This window comes from Betta splendens, chromosome 9, assembly GCF_900634795.4.
Source record: "Betta splendens chromosome 9, fBetSpl5.4, whole genome shotgun sequence".
Lineage (NCBI taxonomy): Eukaryota > Metazoa > Chordata > Actinopteri > Anabantiformes > Osphronemidae > Betta > Betta splendens.
In genome coordinates, this window is record NC_040889.2 from 8,261,842 (window position 1) to 8,280,607 (window position 18,766).

Here is an 18,766-nt window from a genome sequence, read left to right on the forward strand (position 1 = left end):
AGGTGCAATGACTAATGCTAATAAACTCTCCTCTGCAAAGAACACCTCAGCCCGTGTATCAACATCATCTGCTTTGTATGCTGACAATAGCCCTTACAGTGTGTCCCACGTGTCGGTGAATCATCGCTTTCGCAATCAGCTCTCGCATTCGTGTTTACCTCGGAGATTGAATCAAAACACAGACCCCCCCCCCCCCCTCTCTCTCTCTCAAAGTGATAAAACCCTTCCTCTCTGTGAAGGGGCCCATGGGGATCAGGTACAGTAGTGAGCTGCATGCAATCAAATGCAGCATTTAAGGAGGTTTAGGCTTTCACATATTTTAAATTTAATGAATTACCCGCTGAGAAGATCGCGTGGGGGAAAAATAAAAATTCTGCTTTTGTGCGTCTCTTTGCAAATAGGTTGTCGACATAGCCATGGTCGAATGGCACCGTTTAGAACATATGGCTCTGGGTGTTGTGTGGTGCAAGCTACACATAATAGATGTGGAAATGGAAATGTCTTTGACGGTCTTCCCAGACTTTATTTTAGGGCGTATTGGGACCCTGTATAATAAAGGCAAGTTTAATAGGCTGCTCTGTCAGAGCAGAGCTGAGGGATGAAAAGGGTTCCTGACACCAGCTAAGCCCCCGAGAACTCCAGACAGCAAAGGATTGTGGGCCAGGGAGCAGGGCCGCGTGCATAGTTGTGTGATTATCCTGTTCTTGGCGAGCTGCGTGGCAGTAGGGGCATGGAGTGGGTACCACTCAATTAACATCATAACAAGCACACTCAGGGGCTTTAGCGGTGCACTAGTGTGTGCGTTAGTGGGGGGGTGACAATGGCCAGCGGTTGTCAAACTGATTTTCACCTCATGAAGCCGTCACACGGCGCGCGTTGTCACCACAGCCAATTAAAACTCACTTAATACCGTCTGTCTTGGCTCCTGCCAGTGGACGGTGTGTGTTTAGATTGATACGGATCGCCAGTGCTACTGGTGCTCGTATACCTTCACTGTTGCAGTATTTGTTTCAACTAAATCTCTAATTTGAACCTGGAGCGGTCAGTTCAGGGTCGCGGGTTAATTAGTCGTCACTTCATGCTTTGTTTCCAAGTGAAACCTTGTGGTGATTCTCAATGTGGCTTCTGATTTCCATTTGCAGACGTTTATCCTCATAGAAACATCAGTTCAGTACAGTGGGTCAGCCTGAACGCACTCTCATCGTGCTTGAAGCTGATTTGTGCTTTTTATTACCTAATAACAGTCCTTCATGGCTGTCACGTTACCTAACGCTTAGCTTAGCACAAAGGCTAGAAATCACGGAAATGGTTCCGTGGCAAAAATCCAAATTTGCAAAAAGTTAAAAACTTTATTATTAACAGCTTGTCTTTTTAATGCGCAGTGCAACCAAAAGCAAATATGTTTTGTTGTGTTAAACCAGATCACTTACACTGGTAATTTGTGAATAGTGAATTTTTAAATTAGGGGCTACTCCAGGATTAATCAGACACGTTCGCTCCATATCATTTCCTCTATTTTCTGGCATTTTTTTACACCAGGATTTAATTAGTTTGCCAACAGTCAGTCCCAAAGCTCCGTTGCTCAGCTCTGCTGCCAACAGAACAATTAGTTCACACATTTTAGTTTTTTACTAGATTTAGTTCTCTTTGATTCTTGCTGCTGCTGTAGTATTAACTTACAGTATTAGTGTTTCTGGGGTCAAGCGCTGACAGCTGGCAGATCTAAAGCTCAACTTTGATGCAAACTATTGGCACGGATTAACTAAACCTTTACGAGTCAATTCACTTATGAAAACATGTCATTTTTAATGCCGGCCTGAGCCGGTCTCCTTGTGCTGGACCGTTTATTCACCAGCACCAGTTGCCAAGCAACCAGCCAGGACTGGGATGCTGGTAGTCAGGCTTTGTTGGGTCGTAGCCACGCTACCTGTTTCCTCGCGTCCAGTCTAAGCTCACAGGCTGCTAGCTGTAGCTGCACCTTTACTTACCGGCCCTGGTACAGTATCCATCTTCATGTGTAATATCTCAGCAAGAGAGAAAATGCATTATTATGGTTTGTCTTATAATTTACACAATTATTCTATATTTGCTCGAATTGTTTATCTTCCAAGATGTGAATGATTCAGATTGTGTTTTCTGTGCTGCTCTTCATCATTAGACTCATTCCTCTGTGTCCTCTTCATTCGAGTACAGTCCATCATCCTCCGTTCGTAAGAGCTTTCTCCTCCTTCTCGTGTCATATAAAATTATATTCCTTGATCCAATACATTCTCCCTCTCCAGCTGCTTATCTTTTTTCCATCTACATCCATCAACTTCTTCCATTTCTTCTCGCAGCCTCAGAGTGTGTTCGGTTCCCTCGCCTCCGGCTCAACCCCTCCCCATCTGTTTCCTCCTTTCCCGGTCTCCTCCGGCCTTCTGCCTGCTCTCCATCCTCTATCTCTGCTTCATTTGCCTCGTGGCAATATGTATGTACACTCATATAGTATGTTTGTGGGCAGAGATTAAGCTACAGAAGAGAGATGGTGTTCTCCAGAGGTGGCAGATATTGACACCGACCCACGGTGCCTCTAAGCGACCAGCGGTGGCCTCTAGTCTGGATTGCCTCTGTCAGTTCCCCTGACATTACACATGATCTAATCAGTGTAGCAGAGGAGAGGAGACACCGTTTGAATTGTGCCTCTACACCATATGTGAGCCAGACTTTGTGGACAATGTAGGAAGCAGGACAGCACTGCGTCACCATTAGAAAGGCAAAGCAGCACACTGTCACCCAGGCACACACACACACACACACACACACACCTGTGTATCCTTGTGTTCACTGACAAGAAAGTACACACACATTGTCTCTAACTAACACCTGGCAGGTGTGAGTGACAGCAGCATACACTGAGCGAACGCAGCAGACAGTGAATGACAGCGATTTAACTTTGTACAGCAACGCAATTAAAAAGTACAATAATTACTTATGAGAAGTGATTGAAGCTTTTATGCTGTCAGGGGGTTTTAAGGATTTAAGGCGGCGACACTGTAAAGGCTCCAGCTCGACAATGTAAAGTCAAAAGTGTAACCTCGACATCAGTTGCTGGAGGTCCCTGCGCCTCCTCCCTCCCTCCCTCCCTCCCCTTCATGCATACTGAAAGAGGGATTAATTTCTCTTTGCACTGTGGCACCTCTCGTTTTCATTATCATCTTTAACAACTGTCTGTGGCATGTTTACAAGGCCGCTCATTTGTAATCACGGCATCAGTTTCCCTCTCCTCTATGCAACGCCGGCCGAGCTGTTCAGAGCAGAGGACCTCTACCCCCTAGTGGCCGGGATGAGTAAAACAGCCGGAAAGGTTACTGTAACTGTGTTGCATCAGGAGAAAAAGCACGGGAGAAGCTTGGTTGCGCACCACTGGGTGCATTGACTCCTATTCGCACCAATAATATGGTTTCGGGTGCTCCCCTTTTCAGCTTTATCAAACACACGCTGAGTCATGGTAATCCAAAATAGCAAAATACAGCCAAAAACACCTTAATTGCAAAGAGTATGCGAAATTGGGTTTGAGAGCTTAAGTCAGTGGTGTGTGGTAAATCCATGTATGTGTTGGCAAGATTACTTATTGTGCAGCCGGATCATACATATGCAAATGCTCTCTCATGATCCCAAAGCAGTGAGCGAATTACAGCAAGCATCCGTCACACGGAGAGACTCTATACTGGCCCGTATAATCACTCAGCTGAATTGAGGGCAAGTGGGAAAGAAAGGAAGTGTTTTTCTTTCTTCACCATTCAAAGACCAGCGAGACCGAGAGCCCCAATGTATTGCTGCGCTGATGCTTTTGAATCAATTTCACAGACCTTTTCCTCCCCCCCATCCCCATCCCCCCGTCCCATCTTCTGCACAGTGATTGGGTACAGCTTTTCGGTAAATATTTGATAGCGTGGCCTTGTGTCTGTGAGACATGGAGACTGTCCGTGAGGAGTTGTTTTTAGGTCAGCCCCAAGACCGATCTCCTCATGATCCCGCCTCCTTCCGCGCTCCCGTGTAAAACTGCAAAGGACAGGATGTGATAGGCGGAGGAGATTTGTTTGAAATTTGACCCAGTTGAGAGAAAAAGGCATCACGCGTGAGTGTGTGTAAGTGTGTGAGGAGGTAGCACAGGAGGCCTCGTGCCCCTGTGCCGCGCTCCCGCGAGGCCCCGGGCGTCGTGAACGGTCAGCTGCGGCGCACGCGGTGCCGAGGAGACGGCTCGCCAGGTGATGTTTGTTGACGTGCAACTCCGCCGCGGTGATGCTTCGCCTCTGAGTGACGGCGCCGCGTTTTACTTTAAAGGAGCAACCGCACAGGGCATGAAATAGTCATGACTATTAAAATTTATTTCCTCGAAACAGTCGTCCCAGCGTGACAGCCTAACGCTCTCTGACAACGTTTTCATACACACTCGCGTGTTAACGGTACAGTCCTGGCCTCGCCTCAAAGCAGCAGAGGAAGGGTGTCCGTCTGTGGGATAAGGGAACCAGTTGCTTAAAGACAGATTTGAGCCTAATACAGTCTGTATCTGGGTGAATTAACTGTAAATAAGATATTAAATGACTCATTTGTAGATTTGTAGTTTAGAGCAGACAACAAGCGTCTCACACTGCTACTAGTCCGCTTCGCTTTGAAGTCCCCAGCACCGGCAGCATAGATGATCTGAAGAGATGGTTGCCGGCTGTGTAACCGTCCAGCATTAGCTGTGCTGTGTGTCAGTACACAGTGCAGTGGGGTCTGCACTGGCCAGATAAGTCAGCGCACGTTAAACTTCAGCACACTCCTCCAAACGTAGGCCACTGTACCTAAATATAACTTTTAATCACAGTCATTAATTTCTATAAAAGGAGACAAGACTGTTTTATATGTACGTGTGTGTTTGTGTGTCCATGTGTGTGTGTCCGTGTTTGTGCGTTTGTGTTTGTGCGTGTGTGTGTTACACTCTTCACCCTGTGTGTGTCTTGGCGCGTGCGGCCCACAGGGATCATATCAGGTTACCCTGCATCGCCGCGTGAGCACAGCTGAGGAATGGCTCCAGAATGTGGCATCGCGTGGCCAAGCTTTGTGTGATGCCACATTCCAGCAAATCCTTTGTTGTGTGCGCTGGTTTACGCTTGTGCCTGTGCATCTTCTCAGGCGCACCTGCAACCCGCCGCTGTATTTGCAGGAGAACAGCACGTCCTCATCCCGTCTGCCTGTCTGTGCCCAGACAGCAAGGTCGGTCTGGCTGAAAGCTCTGGATGCGCCTCAAGGTCGCGCCCACCTTCAGCAGCTGCCCGCAGCCCCGAGTGAACTAATGCCCACCTGTGATTAACCTGACATTACCAAACCCTGTGTGTTATTGTCTGGAATCCAGAGCCTTCAGGCGGCGCTGACTCATAGCGTCGCCTCATAAAATGCACCATTAAACAATTATGAGGCTTTATGACTGTACCACCTGACCGTAAGTGCAACCGCGGCCAGTGTTGTCTTTGGAGGTGGGCGTCGGCGAGGGGTGGGTTTGCGGCTCGGGCTTATTGCTCTGCCAAAATGATTGACCCCTGAACTCTCGGCTTCCCAGGCCGGTTTTTATGTGTAAGCAGCGAGACACTAAAAGAGCTGGATTCTGTCCAAATAAGAAGAGCTCACACAATCGTTAGACGATGCACGGTACATGTTGGGTCACATGCAAAGAATGTTTTATTTATTTAGTTTAAAACGTGCTAAAGGAGACCAGGCACAGTAGATGCATCTTCCTCTGAAACAGTCCAATTAGTAATAGAAACATAAGTATTGTAAACTATGTAATGCGTGACCTTCCCAAGAGACACTACATTTAATTTGTGAAGAAGAAAAGTTCCCATGCGTTTTAGTTTTGTTCAGTTTAACACAACCTTCTTACCAGAGCTGCCTCTCTGAAGTAGGTTATCCGCTAATGAAGTGTTAATAAACCGGATACAATTACTGTTGAAGAGCTTTGTTTTCATATTTCAAGAGGTTCTATAACAATAAAAGTCAAATATAATTTGCCTGATTTTGTTCAGTTAATTGTTGAGTGGGTATCCGTCAACAAGATGAATGGGTGATAATGAATACAAATACAGTAGATCAAGCTTCTTCACGCTTGCCTGATTACATTTCATGTGGGCACGTGTCTGGTGTTAGCACTACCTCTGTACAGCTCCTGGAGGTTGCGGCTCATATCATCGTTCATATTTTAAAAGAAATTCTCCCAGTAAAGCTGTGTTTTATTGGTGTCGGATCGTTTGCCTATAAAATGGTGCATTGACTTCATTCCTCTCCTGTCCTTCTGATTCTTATTCATTTGGAACCTGAGATACACGCGCGCGTGTGTGTGTGTGTGTGTGTGTGTGTGTGTGTGTGTGTGTGTGTGTGTGTGTGTGTGTGTGTGTGTGTGTGTGTGTGTGTGTGTGTGTGTGTGTGTGTGTGTGTGTGTGTGTGTGTGTGTGTGTGTGTGTGTGTGTGTGTGTGTGTGTGTGTGTGTGTGTGTGTGTGTGTGTGTACTCGTCTGAGAAATGAGCTCCTGACCACAGGGACTGTGTCATATATCGTAATCATGTAACAAGACGGCCACGTTCTGGTGGGTGACGTGCAGTATGCGGCTGAAACCTGTGCTGTAGCTCAGCTGGGCTAATAAGACCACCAGAGCCATCAAAACCATGTGTCACAGCCAAGGTTGCGAGTTGAATCCCCGCATGCCATGCTGGTGACATTAACCACATGGGCCTCTTTCCTCAGCTGCCTCACGCCAGCCTTCGGTGCAGCAGATACCAGAGCTGGAACACTATTATGTTCCCTAAGCCTCAATTACAGCATGAAATCTTATCTCCAACAAGCTAATGTTCTCCTTCAAAACATCTGAAGGGCAATTGGCCACACAAGTAGGAAAGATGGAGAGGAAATCAAAGAGCGGGGAAATCAAAAGATCTCTTTTCAGAACTTTTTTACCTGCCCTATTTCTTTTTTTCATTTCTAGTTTGTATCATTCAACTGATTTCATCCAAGGACCCTATTAACCCTCAGCATGAACCTTTGTCTGCCTCGCAGGGATCCTCATCTCTGCAGGAGATGAGGGAGATGGGGGTCAGCTGTTTTTATCTGAGCGCACACTGTAAGGACCTTGTCAATCCGGTCCCAGGTGAGGTGGCTGTAATAGCATTTTCTGAAGGAATCCTGGGACAGCGGGGCTTGGGTCAGCATGTAGAAGAGGAGGCCGCTGTGGCCAGGGGAGTGTAATACAATTACATCCTGTTAATCAGTGCTGCCTCAGCTAACGGCTCCCTCAGTCACTGCGGGTCTGTTAAATCAGATCGGCTCGGAATCCTTTATGGGTCAAACGGGTCTCGATGCTGCTCGCTCGTTTGAATCCAGGTGTGGCTTTAACGGTATCTTTGCATATTGGACCGGACGTTTTGCAACATTGGCATTCAAAAACGCACACTGTTGATACTAAAAGCACAGAGCTTTGAGTAATACCAACTATGCAAATGTTTCCCATGTAATCTAATATCAGATCATTTAATCTCATGATGTTGTAATAAATGCCATATGGTGCTCAGCGTGACATGCCACAGCTGTGGATGTAGGCCAGCCAATTCCTTATCGCACCGCGCTGGCTCTATCCAAACAAGGACAACCTGTCTGGGACCTGATTGTCTGTCAGACTCTTGTGCATTTCAATCAGTCATCCCCTTAATAATCTTCTTGTTATTGATCACAGTTGGGAAATGATTCTCTTGCTCCTGATGCATGTCTCTATTATCCTCTCGCTTTGACTTGGACCACGTAAGAGCAGTTATTGGCTCTGATTTGCTGGTGATGCTTCTTTTCTAAGTCCCTTGAATTAAGCGGGTGGTTGCAACCATTTGGTGTCTGGTGACTTCACTTGCTGTTAACATTACCAGAAATAGAACAGTGCAGTAAATAAGGGCTGCAGTGAAGTGCGCTTCGTGCGAGCCGGGCTGAGTCGCGGGCCTCTTTGTGAGGCGCAGTGGGGGTTAAGTGCTGTGCGGTGCAGGTACAGGTACAGGAGCGTCTCAGCTGAAAGAGGTAATGAGAGAAACGGGTAACGATGGGAGCTCGTGGAGCTGATGTGTGTCTGTGTGTGCCAGCAGGCCTGGCAGTGGGCTCTGACACGCTGCGTGCTGTTTGGAGGTTTGGGGGGGATAAAAAGGCCCTTATAGCAACTTAAGTCCAGGGGGATTCTTGTTTGCTATTATCTACAATGTTGTGACAGTTCAATGCTGCGAGGAGGAAAAAAAACACCCTGCTCCAGTTCAGACGCCTCTTTGCAGCGCATTATCTTTTCATATCCAAATAACCTATCTGTGCTCGGATACATCCCCGCAAGTTATCACTGAAGGGCAATCCACTCCGCAGCCTCTAATGGAGGCGTGCGCCAGCCACCGTGCACTAAATAAATTGTGTTCACTGTCTCTGCTCTGCACTATAAATGTAACACGTGGCTAATCGACATGACAGGCTGCTAAGAAGGGCCGAGGTCCTGCTAGCTGGTGAATAGAGAGGCAGTGATACAGCGCTCCTCAAAAGACTGGAATGCATAATGAGACTACTGCGCCCCTAAAATACACAGGAGTCATATACACGTTCACATAAACTGTTTTAGTGCTTGTACGTTTTATTTAAATTGTTTTATTTAAATTGTTATGCAATGCTTTTTGGGTAATGGCATCACATACTTCAATAACAACAAACGTGGATTCTGTATTTTTAATTTAAGACCTATTTTTGAATATTTTAGGACATTCGTGTATCTTTCAAGCTGCAAGGTGAGAAGAAATTATTGTTACAGAAAAAGTACTTCAGCTGAACCATCCGCCTGAACGTACCGTAGCACAGCATTCATCCGCTTTCTTTGTTGGCCTTCTGTGCTTTGTGCATTGTTCTCTGCAGAATACCGCGTTTGCTCTTGCGCTGTATCATCACTGTCACTCAGCTGTCAAATATTGTTTCGCGCAGCCACGAGCCAATGGCGGCCTCCGAATAGCCGCTCCGTCTCCTGCTCTACATGCTCCTGGATGTATTGTCTGCTGCCGCTCCTCGTGGCTGGAGCGCTTTAATGGAGCTTCACACGCGGCGGCGCTTGGACAGGTTCCTTAGACAAACAGCGCCGCTCGCTTGTCTGTCTTTTAACCCTCTTTGAACGACGTCCTGCCACCTGTCTAGTTGATGGCTGAGTGAAAATTTAAAACCCTGTCTTTTACTTCCTGTTTGATGATGAATCGTCCCTTTGCTTCTTTTTATTGCCGTTATTTTTCCTGCAGCCGTTCAAAGAGGCCTGGGTCTATTCTGTTCACGGGAGCTCTGTACGGATTTGCACCGAAACACTGACACTGTGGATGATGAGTGCTGCGATACTGCGATAGATGACGGTGGGCAGGAATGAAAAAGAGGTGTTTGTCTTTGTAATGTAAATGAACAGAAGTTTAACTCGGTGTCAAAAAATTTATGAAAGCTAAACACACTTGTACTTTACCTAAGATAACCTGCAGCCCTTTGAAGATCAAATGCTACACTCTCATCTTAATCCTCCGTTCCAAGATTAGATCTGTTTACCTCCCTAACGGCACCAAAGAGAAATTATGGTTGCGTATACACAGGAAATTTAAGGCGTGCATCATGTTAGATTGCATTGGACTTTGTGATCTGCTCTAATCCACAAAGGATACAGAATAAAAGCCATTCGGCCTGCAACACATCCACACCAGCCTTGAAGATTCAGAAGGGAAATGGGCAAAACACAAAAACAGCCTGTCTCACTGATTTTCCATTCCTGGCCCTCAGATCCAGATTGTGATGAAGGAAGACGAAGTAAAGCCAGAAGCAGCGGCTTCGTCGGCCTCGTTCCCTATGAAAGCACATGCTTTACGTCTGGAGGAGAAGCTTCTGCAAACAAGACGTTTAACAGGGCTGTAATCCTGCATTAGCTAATGTTGTGCCCTGAGTGTCTCACGTACCTGTGCTGTCAGTCACTCGGAATATAAATGTCTGTTGAACTCCACAGGGACGGAAATGGGGGGTCAGGTTGCACTAAAATGTGCTCATAGTACAAAGAGCAAGCTCATTGTTGGATGTAGAGATAATAGTTGAACCGTGCTATTAAAAACAGATCTCCTAAAACAACACAGCAAACAAGCATTTACTGTTTAATGATCCCAGGCCTTGAAATTACTTTTCATAATAGGGGCACGTTCAGTAGTGACTTTTTTTTATCTACCTCTTTGCAGATTGTGGCAATAATGGCAGATAATGATGTTTTTGGGAAGTGGAGATTGCATCAAATCACCTATCGCTAACTTCATGTTTACATATCACTATTTCTAACTTATTCCATTGACCCAACTCTGTCACCTCCCATCCAATTTAAGCAACTTTCTGCTGTGGCCTGTTTTATTTTGTGGAATCACAGTCGTCTTAGATGTGGAGAAATGAAAAGGAAAGCGGGGAAGATGTGTCACATTAAAAGCCCCGGAGACTTGGCCCATTCAGGTAGCGGCTCCATTCGCACTCCACTGGAAGAGTAGTGAAAGAAATACACGAGGTTTGTTGTGATTTAAGGTTGTGTTAAAAGCATTTGTTGAAAAATGCCAGCTCTGGTTCACTAAAATGAAAGTACAGTATGTAAATATCCAGTAAAGTAAGTATGTGCATCGCAATAATGGTCACATCCCACTGGTGTAGGATCTGCTCTACATTCTAAACTGTTGGTGGCAGTATAGGTCAGGATGGTGACATCATAACAAATAAGGGATCAGACTCATACTTCCAGCGTTCACTTTATCATAATCTCCACCAGGGGCTGTCCAAGCATCACCCTCCATTCACCCATTCATCATTTACTGAGGCATGGGTAAGGGTGGTGAGGGGGGGGTGACAGCGGCAAGGGTTATTGTTCGGGTTGCAGGTGGCAGAATGCCGGCGTGTGCATTACATGTACAGTATGTACAAGGTATACAAATGAAACAAATACAATTTCCTGATTTATTGCTGCATTGTTTATGCTGAGCAGATGGCGTGTTGTGATTGGACACAGATGGGATTTCTGTGGTAATATCAAACATCCCACACATTGTTACAATATATTTGCCCCAGCTTTGACTCCCAAGCAGAAATTATTTCAAAGCTTTATTGTCTGCTGCTTTCTTATGTGTGTCAGTGCAGATTAGACTGATACAAGCAAGTACTAAATCATAGGGATGGTTATTGTGCCATAACTCGCTGATGTTGTTGCACGGTCAACTGGCTCAACATGAAGTGTCTTGGATGGGCTTTGAATTGCTTCTCGGGTATTGAGCGAAGTCTTGGTGGGGAGACCCGTCCAGACACAGATCCTAATATGCCTGTTTTTGTGGTAGTCATAGGATTTATGAGGAGACTCACTGAGGTGTCAGGGAATGATTCAGATCCAGCTCAGGCATCACATTAGTCAGGTCCTCTCTCGAACCTTACAATTACTTTATTAAATATAATAACTATTATAATAATGTGGTTTTGTTGTCTTCTCCAAGGACCTTGACTTGTGTATAGGAGAAACCACAGGCTGAACCACTGACCCTGTGGTTCGTGTACATGCTTTTCATGTGGGACCTTCATATTACATCTGTATTGTAATGAACAGGATATACCCATATTGGGAAAACTGGGATTTTTTTTTCCTCCTGGCACTGTTTATAAGAAAAGGAAATGCATTCGTCATGCAATGACAAGCAAGCACTCGAGTGATGCTTTGCAAGAAATACTGCATAAAAGTAACCGCTGACATTTAAAGGACCATTTATGGACATGTGATAAAGGCCAGTAATAAGGTTTGGTTTTGCCAGCATCACATTTCAAACCTCCAGTAAGTAAAAGGAGGCAGATTTGATCTTTTCAAGAGTAACACAAGACTCTAGAAGTCTTTTTATAATGAGTGTAGCTTTATTTTCTACACCACCTCCCAGGAGTTCACTTCAAAACTACTACAGTACTTTGATGTGATGAAACACAACGTGAAGCAGTTCTTACCTTTAAACTACTCTCTCAACAAAAACGCATTAACCAGTCTTTAAACAGCGCTCTCTCTTGTAATACAGGGATTCTGAATTTGCTTAGGTTACACCTATGGCCTCTGTGATGGAGTCCCCCTGAGACAAGTCCACAAGTCCTTAGGCCCCTTGACATGTTAAAGAGTGAGGGTGAGTCACAGCGAGGCTTCTGATCTACCTGCATTTCAGGCCTCCTGCGCACTACTTCAAAGTGATCATTAGAAACACACTGTTGCACATTTTTCCTTGTTGGATTTTTATTTCACTATAGGTTTATGCTACGTGCTGTATCTAGAATATTAGCTTGTTGTGTTGAGCATGTTAGCATTTAGTGCTTCACTGAGATGCTGTGACTTACTATGCAGCATGTACTGTACAATGTGCACAATGTGCAGTGTGTAGTGGAAAAGCAATGTTTCATCAATCCTCCAGAACCGCTGGTAGAGGTGTTGTACTAGAGAATACTATGTTATCATGATAATCTTGTTGTTTGTCCTGGGCAGGTCACTAGTCCATGCACTAGGGAAATAATTCAGACATTTGCTGCTACAGGTATCTATCCTTTGTTGACATTTTGCCCTTTGGTAGTACAATAGAGAGACACGGGGAGGAACTGGAGACAGATCAGAATGATAAAAGTCTTGGATTTTACCCAGGATGCAGCAGGTATTTGGTATGCACAGCGACCAGCTGCGCCACTGAGACATCCTGGATGCCTGTCATCTATCATACATACACAGAGGAAGGCAGCGGCATGTGATAATCCATTTCAAGTTGACGTCTGACACTGATGACATTACAGCAGTAACCTAAGACGTCTCAGGTTTGCAGCTGTCGCCATGGAAACGTTTGCTTTGCAAAATGACATTGAACTTTCATCATTAGTAGTAGCACTACAGCTCTACAGCTGAACTTTGAAACTAACAGCTAACTTTGAAATCAAATCCCATCCTCACCTCTAATGTCAGCTTCGAGCGAGATGGCAACATAGCCTTTCATCTTATTTAAAACAATATGATGAAATAGGAAAATATCAAAAGTTTCTCAAAAGCTGTGGCACTAAACCTTTCTAATTGGTTTTGAGGTATTTCATCTGATGTAAGGTGTTGAAGGTTGATGTGCCAGGTAGTTTTGCAATATGAATCGCTCTGGCCTGGGGCTGCAAAGATCTGCGCATCTCTGACAGCATGTGCAAACAGCTCGCAGAAAGCAAACCAGCCAAGATCCATCATGGCTCCTACTTGATCTGTGGCCAAATAAACATAGGTTCAGCGTTCGCCCTGCTGCCAGTAATCTGCTTGCAACCTATGCCGTTCTACATCGTTTTTTTTACATTCACAAAACTCCACTGCTAAGTCACACAAACACTCATACAGTGCGACCTCAGGAGGTTGAGCGTAAACTAAATTGTGTGGATGAGGTAAACACCTGAGCTCATGGTGTAAATATAGCAAGTGACCCTAAAGTATGAGGGATTTTACTGACTCTAAACATTGGCGGCATCACTTCTGGCAATCGAAATCTGTCACGCAGTACTGTTGCATGGGAGGGTTCAGAGGCCGAGGTGCTGTGTGCAAACTAACTGGGAAAGGAAAATCCAATAGAAGGACGCAAGATTAGGGCTGACGGGTTGAAGCGCATTATTTTTCAGAGGAATGAAGACAAACAAAAGTTGAGATTATGGAACAGAATGGGCCTCTTACAGAAACCCTCATCCGTTATCATGGTCTCCCTCCACCCTCACATGCAGCGGCTGCAATCAGCACACCATGTTTATTCACTTTATCTTAAAACACGAGAACACCAGTGCATATGGTGCTCATTTCTGCACCAGTGGCCTAATGCTCTTAAGTTCACTCTTTGTTCTCAGCATCATTGTCTTAAATGGGACAGTGTCCCCATGCTGCTGTTTTATAGTAGAAAGTGGAACACTGCAGCTATTGTCTTAACTCCTAGCTCCCTGCATCCTTAGAAAATGTGATCAAATACTAACAGGGCGCATTTGGTGTAAGGAACCCAACACAGCGCTAGACTTCTGCTCCTCCAGTGCACTTTAGTGTAGCGTCTGGTGTGTTTGTGAAGAAGCCGGTGCTTGATGCATGTTCAGCTCGGAGAAGCGGTGCTCACAGCAAAGTCAAGGCCGTAGCTTTTACCGAGAAGCCTGAGGTCTCGCTCTTTGTATTTCTTTCTGTGGCTCTTTGGCAATCAATGAGATTCATGTTGCTGTATTGAGCAAAAACCTGCCTTAGAAGAAACAGTACAAGGTGATACGGAACACGTCGATAAATCAAGAGAGGGCGTTTATGAGGAACACGCTGCATGGCTCGCAGGCGTGATCTCGCTATTTCTAAATTCCTGGATGTGATGTTCCAGTAAAATGCAAAAGGCTACGGAAGTAGTGGTGTGATGACATGAATGTAGTCGTGTTTGTATGTTTCCAAAGGATTGAATGTCGTTAAAGTACCTTACTTGTTGGTTTTTAATCAGCCTAATTAATGTTTAATAACCACTTAAAAGCTACATAGTTTGTGTTAATCAGCAGTGAGTTACAGAAGAAAAAGGTGACGCTTCTCGCCTCATTCATCTTTACAGGGTTGATAATAGTGGTGGTTTAGGTTCTTCAGGCTTACAGGGACTTTTCCTACGATGGCTGAGTTGCATTTCCAGCCTAAAGCGGTTCCGGGCGTCTTTTCACTTTTGACACATTTCACTTTCGGTGCAGGACTGAAGTTTTCTAAAGGCGCTGTCTCCGCAGTGTGCGCGGCAGCTTAGCGTTTTTTGCGCAGACTGGACCTAGACGTGCTATTCCGTCTTGAAGGGAGGGGCTTCTTCGCTTTTATCACCGGCTGTAGCGCGGAGCCGTCCGCACACTCGCTCCTTCTCCTCTCTCACTCGACTCCAGAGCTACTCGGTCCCGTTTAGATCCACAGGTAAGCGCATAAACTTTGCGGCTGCTCGGCGCGTTCTCAGGCTTCGGACCGGCGCTTTCAGTTTGCGCTTTCTCTGCGCGCGTTGGCTGCTGATGCCACTTTTCCCACTATCCCGATCATCGCCGAGCAGAGTTTGGTGCAGTTTCCCCCTTTTAAGCAGGAGGAAAAATAAAGTGGAGCAACTTTTTTTTTTCCTTTTGCGTCGAGCGACGTCGCCGCGGTGTAAACTCCGTAGCCGCGGGCTGCACAAAGGGAGCGTGTGACCGCTCCCGCAGTGCGCGCGCGCTCCTTCAGATTCTTATCGAACAAAGTATGACGGCGCGGGCGCGTCAGCCGAGTTCCGCATCGGCCCCGCAGCCGCGCGGACGCGGCACCAACTCCGGCCCGAGACGCCGCAGTCCCTCAGTAGCATCCTCGGTTCTTTAAAGACAGATGTGCTCGTGAACATGTGGAACGTGTACAGAGTTGGCCGCGGGCAAAGCATGGGCCTCGTGCGCTGCAGCCACCAGCCACATGTCCCTCCAAACATCCAGCTTGGCCGTGAGATCACGCTGGGGAACAGAAGGCGATTGTTCTTTGGCGTGTGCAGTTCAAACCCATGCAGCGTCTCCTGCAGACGAAGCCACGGGGCAGACTCGCAAAAGTCAGGCCTTCACACTCACTGATGAATCCAGTTCTGGGCGTTTCAAGGTATCACATTCTTTGCAGCCTCGCCGCCCTTCAGGCAAAAGGCCCTCTTCAATTCTGCTTGTACTTGAGTCTTTTGATCTAGGCTTTATTATATAGTAGTATGTGTGAAATGGAAACATGGGGAATAGAAGAGGGCCGAGGGATGCAGCTGCACATGATTGATCTCCAGCTTCTTTTCTTTCCTGAACGCCTTTGGGCCAAAGACAGTATAGTAATTGTTCATGAGACGGAATATGATAAGTCGCGCAGTGTTTGGGAAACACGTGGAGAATGCCCTTTCGCTCCTTATAGGGTGCAGGTCCGAACTGGTGACTGACGATTAGAATAGCCTCTGGAATGGAATGCACAGCCATCGTCTGCACCAGTAGTTCCCAGTGGCTAACTGATGGAACCCCACACCACTGACGCCAGCATTTCCACATCTCTAATATGTTTGTTTTCATTTTGATCTGGATATTTACCTCAGTTCTATATAAGGTGATTTTTGCAGTTTCGTTGCAGGTCCATTATTTAGGCATTGCTACTAGCAACGAGTGTGAAGATGTCAAACTTATTCATAAATATCGATTTAGTGGCTTTCAGCTCACACCTACTGACCGTCCTTGCTAAATGAAAAGACCACCATTGTTGTGTATCCTGTCGACCGCGGAGCGACTGACGGTTGGGTTGCATGCGCATGCACTCAGCCTGCTATTTATGAAACACACAATCAACTACAAGCTGTCCACTAAATATATGGCGCGCTTTGTAGCGTACTCAGGAGGGGAATTTTATACTAGGCTCGGTATAATGTATCAGCAGAAGAATCTGGAGATAATTGCACAGAGTGATAACAGGGTTTTGGCACCGTGGGGCAGGACCCAGGGTTAGGGCTGGGCGGACAGGATGTCGGGAACGCTGCCATGCATTTCCGGAGTCTGGCTCTGGACTGCACAGCACCGTGGAGGCTTCTAGTCGCTGTGCACTAGACCCCCCCCCCCTCCCTTTTTCATACACACCATTAAAATTGAATGTTGGATCAGGTCTTTATTGAACCTTATTCTCATCGTTAACATCTGCTAAAGCGCGGTGCGTTCACGAGCCCGTCTGTCTGCAGTTATGTGTTTATATGCATGGATGCTTTGTTATAGTTTGATCCTAGATGCTCATATTCCAGTACAGTATCAAGTTCCGAAGCAGAAATCCAAAGGGGTTTTTTTTCACCACCAGAGTTAAAGCAGCCAGCCCAGTGGGAAACTTCATTTGAATAGAATGGAAACTGGCAAACACAGTGTTGCGGCGCGAACGGTCGAACCATTCTTTTCCATTTCTAATAAATGTTTACCTACGCCATGTTCTTCCAGATGTGGTTCAGTTTCCAGCGATCGCATGCTGACATGTCGGTCCAAACATACATTGTTTCTGCCCAGCAGGTGCCAGAGCTATTTTCTGGTTACAACGGTCCACTAAAACTATGTCAAGCGTGTTTCCTGTGCACTAGACTCCTCGCCCCCTTGACTTCATTTTCTGCTGAGTCTTTCAAAGTGGGAACCCAGTTTGACGGGTGGCCTCTGCCCTGCCTCGGCTGCGGAACCGCAGGCACAATGAGAGCTTTCAGTTTTATCGGCGACGTCCCTGTCGTCAGCGCCCGCCGCTCCTCTGGAATCGAGTGTGTTGAGGTTTCAGGTCCGTGTGTTCTGGACAACAGCGGCGGCGGTGGGACAGGGTTCCTTCATGTCAGATGATTGTGATTGACACGCCGCTAGCGCCCGTGGGACTCTGGCCCAGGATTCCAGCCCCGCAGCATACTCTCTCCGCTTCCCTGTGCCTTTGAATATGATAACATGTAATTTCGATGCACTGCATCCAGAACCGCACGCTAAGTTGTATAATATGGGGAGCTTGGACGAACTGGCAGATCTCGGCTTGGAAAAGAACTCTTAACTCTTTAACCGAGCGGCGGCAGGCAAAAACCTGGCAGTGCTGCTTAATTGCTTGTGAAGTCATACGAGGGCATGAAACCCTAGATGTTGTTTATTTAGGTCATGGAAAATATGCAGTATGAGTTTTGCAGATGTTTGTGAAATGTAAACTTGAAATTCTTGCTATTTGCCATTTTAAAAACCTCTCGTGCCATAAAATTTCCTTGTGTGTAATTTAGCCCTTTGCTCTGTTTGTTGTTCCTCATTATACAGCCAAGCTGACATGGAACAGTTGTAGATCTGTAGGGAAATATCCACGCTGCACAATTAGACTCTGCCTGTCTCTTGGGTGATGGTGAATGCGTTTTTTTTTTCATTCCTCGCAGTTGTCCCGTACCCTGACCTGATAAAGCTAGCGCCAAATTAAGCCTTATTTAATCAAACCTCATTTAGTATTTTTAAGCCACACACCCACATAAAGGATTACACAATGCTCATTCCTCTGGGGATCTCTATCTTCACTTTTTACTTTCCAAACTATTTCCCAAACTTTGATTCTCCTGACTGAGGCAGTCATGTGGGCATGAAAGACCTGTGTATGAATTCCTCTGGGCTTTAGTCACACTCTGATGAAGAGGGTTTGTTAGATCAGCCTCTCGCTCGTGTCTTTTTCTGACTTTAAAGTGCTATCACTCAAGGCCAGATTGCCTAATAGGCAGCGCGGCATGTCGGAGTTGGTAATTGGCATATTGGTCTGCCATCTGCTAGCTGCCAGATGCCTGGCTCCGCCAGAAGTTTCGTTGCTATAAAAAGCTTATTGTACACCTTTCCCCCTAACGAAATATTGCAATTTTTTTAGAAGATGATGATTTAATTCGCGAGGCAGCCTTGCTTTATATCTTAAAAGGTAAAAAGCTCCTCTCTCGCTCACGTGCTCCACATTTCTCTGTTTTTTTTGTGCATGATTGATTGTGCGAGAGTGAGGTCAGTGCTCCTAAGCAGCGCTTCTGATGTCATCCCACAAAGATGCATGTTCTGCCTTCGTTCCCCAAAGCGGGCTGTTCGGAGCAGTGCACAACGCTGTTCAGAGGGGCATTTAGCCTTTGCGCTTCTTCTCATCTGATAAAACAAGCACAGGAAATGTCTCTGTTAGCCTGATTGGCCTTGTGTTTTCCTTTCG

At 46.1% G+C, this 18,766-nt stretch overlaps 1 protein-coding gene and 1 long non-coding RNA gene across 16 annotated transcripts in view; both read left to right on the plus strand.

The window, feature by feature from the left end:
- The window catches only part of cald1a (caldesmon 1a), a 224,633-nt gene that overhangs the window by 173,550 nt on the left and 32,317 nt on the right, over positions 1-18,766 (plus strand). Inside the window, exon 1 of one of the 14 annotated variants that reach the window (XM_029160260.2) lies at positions 14,838-14,995. The exons of the other annotated variants lie outside the window; for them this stretch is intronic. The gene's annotated coding sequence lies outside the window, so the exon portion shown is untranslated. Of the gene's footprint in view, positions 1-14,837; positions 14,996-18,766 lie in introns of those variants that run through there. 14 annotated transcript variants of the gene reach the window in all.
- LOC129604538 (uncharacterized) lies at positions 6,349-10,166 on the plus strand. 2 transcript variants are annotated; one of them, XR_008695504.1, is made up of 4 exons: positions 6,349-8,070; positions 8,783-8,810; positions 9,306-9,434; positions 9,826-10,166. It is a non-coding gene; the product is annotated as an uncharacterized LOC129604538 (long non-coding RNA). The 2 variants fall into 2 exon arrangements; XR_008695503.1 differs by having other exon boundaries at positions 9,306-9,413.